Genomic DNA, 2,963 nt, shown 5'->3' on the forward strand with positions numbered 1-2,963 from the left:
AGCAGAAGGATGAAAGTACTGGCTCACTATTTTCAACTGCACCCACTTGGGATTCGTTCCGGGATGCCATCAAGGAGCAGTACTACCCTGTTGGAAGCTATGAGGATGAATACATAAAGTGGACCACGCTGCGGCAGGGAAGGGACCAAGACGTGCCGGAGTTCACCAATCTTTTCCATACCCTTCGCACAAAGTTGGGTATCAAGGATTCAGAGCAACATTTGATACTCAAATACCGTGGCTGCCTGCACAAGTACATCCAGGAAGAAATACAATTCCTAAACATCCCCTCGCTCGGCGCAGCATACCGATATGCCGTCAAGGTCGAGCAGAAGTTTAAACAAAAGAAGCGAGACTTTGGATCTGCGAATCCAAAGCAGGGGAAAGGTGCCCCGAAACCACAGAACAAAGGACAAAGCCACGGCGGGACAGCCCAAGACAACCAGCCGAAGCTGCAAGCAAAGAACAGCGCCGCGAAGCCGAGAAAGGACACTGGAAAATGGTGCGAGTTCCATAAGAGCTCCACTCACAACACAAGTGAGTGTCGGGCCAAGCAGTCACTGGTGGCTGAGCTAAAGGTTTCAGAATCAGATGCATGTTCCGACTCTGAGTCAGAACCCGATAAGGGGTATGAAAAAGGGAAGCAGATCATTGATGCGGATCCCAGCGCCACTGTTGCTACCACAAAGATCCAGAAAAATGAACCCGAAGATCCAGAGGAGGAGGAGCGTCTCTTCCACTCCCAGATGTGGGTAAAGGGCTCCCCGATACAGTTCATTGTTGATAGCGGGAGTCAAAAGAACCTCATTTCGGCAGAGGTTGTGAAGCGGTTGGGCTTACCGACCACAGCACATCCACAACCATACACCATTGGGTGGCTTCACCAAGGACGAGATCTTCGCGTGAGCCAGCAGTGTCGCCTTCCATACAACATCAAGCCCTTCACGGATGAGGTATTGTGTGACATTGCTCCCCTTGAAGTTTGTGATGTATTACTAGGACAACCATACTTGTGGAAGCGACATGCTGTGTATGAATCAAGGCCCCGTGCTGTTATTATTACATTGGGAAATAAGTTGTTCAGGATACCAGAGGTAGCACCACCTGCCGCCATCTCTTTGATTACTGCAAAACAATGCAGTAAGATCATTTCCAAAACCAGGAAATTTGTTTTCCTGATGATACGCCCTCAAGGAAAGAAGAAGACAGTGGCCGCGGCCTCCAGACGGGGTCCCTCTGCACGACAACTACAGATGGACAAGATTGTGGAGGAGTACGAGGACATCTTCACCTCCCCGGCAGGGGTTCCTCTGCACTGTCAAGTCAAGCACTCCATCGATCTGACCCCAGGTGCGCCGCTACCCAATGGACCAATTTATCGGTGCTCCGTTCTGGAGAACAATGAAATCAAGAGGCAGATTCAGGAGCTCCTGCAGAAAGGTCACATCCGTCCGAGTTCATCGCCCTGTGGGAGCCCGATCGTGTTGGTACAGAAGAAGGATGGGACGTGGAGACTCTGTATTGACTATCGGGCGCTGAACAAGATCACTGTCCGTAATAGGTACCCGATCCCGCGGATTGATGACCTCCTAGACCAACTAAAGGGGGCAAAATATTTCAGCAAGATCGATCTGAAGTCAGGATATCACCAGGTACCAATCGAACCCTCTGATGTGTGGAAGACTGCCTTCAAATCCAAGGAGGGCCTCTTCGAATGGTTGGTCATGCCTTTCGGATTGACGAATGCTCCTGCAACCTTTATGAGGCTAATGGATGACATCTTGCGGCCATTCACCAACTCCTTTGTAGTAGTATACTTGGATGACATTCTGATCTTCAGCCAGAGTTGGGAAGAGCACCTCCACCACATCCGACAGGTTCTCCAAACACTGCGGCAACACAAGCTATGTGCCAATTTGGAGAAATGCACTTTTGGCATGACCCAGGTTCAGTATCTGGGATACATCATTGATGAACAGGGGGTGCATGTCGATCCAGCCAAGATCCAAGTCATTCGGGATTGGCCCTCTCCAACCACTCTAACAGAGCTCCGCAGCTTTCTAGGTCTTGCCAACTTCTACCGCAGGTTTGTGTTGGGATTTTCTCATATTTCTTGGCCCTTGAGTCAAGTCACCAAGGGAGGGGCGAAAGCAAAATTCTTTTGGTCTGAATCTCAACAGAAGGCATTCGGGAGTTGAAGGATCGCCTCTGCACGGCACCAGTGCTCGCGTTACCAGATTTACAACAACCATTTGAGGTCGAGACAGATGCCTCTGACTATGCTATTGGGGCAGTCCTTACTCAACATGGACATCCAGTGGCATATCACAGTGAAACACTTTCAGACACAGTCCGGAAGTACCCCACTTATGATAAAGAGATGTATTCCATTGTACAGGCCTGCCGACAATGGAAGCATTACATTTTGGGGAAGGAAACGGTCATCCACACAGACCACCGACCCCTGCAGTTCATACAGACCCAAGGGAAATTGCAGAATGATCGCCATCAGAAGTGGTCTACATACCTGCAACAGTTCCACTTGAATATCAAGTATAAGAAGGGCAGCACCAATAATGTTGCAGATTGCCTCAGTCGACCACCGATCATGGCGTTAACCACCGTGCTCAACTCTTGTGGGCACGAGACTTCTGATTGGCCACTTCTCTACAAAAGCGACCCAGAATTCGGCCACACATACCAGACACTCTTGGAGGGTCGGCGTGTTGCAGATTTTCACCTCCAGGATGCCCTTTTATGCCACCTCGGTCACCTTTGTGTTCCTTCAAGCGAGCGTGCCAAGATGATTTGGGAAGCACACTACAGTCGGGCTGCTGGGCATTTCGGGGTCGAGAAAACAGTGGCAGTACTGCAAAATTATTTCTATTGGCCGAATCTTCGACAGGATGTTGGGAAGTACATTAGATCATGTACTGCCTGTGCCATTGCCAAACCGACCATTA

Source organism: Pinus tabuliformis, chromosome 4_1, assembly GCF_031772625.1.
Source record: "Pinus tabuliformis cultivar Carrire ecotype Pingquan chromosome 4_1, CPIR1, whole genome shotgun sequence".
In the NCBI taxonomy this organism is placed as follows: Eukaryota; Viridiplantae; Streptophyta; class Pinopsida; order Pinales; family Pinaceae; genus Pinus; species Pinus tabuliformis.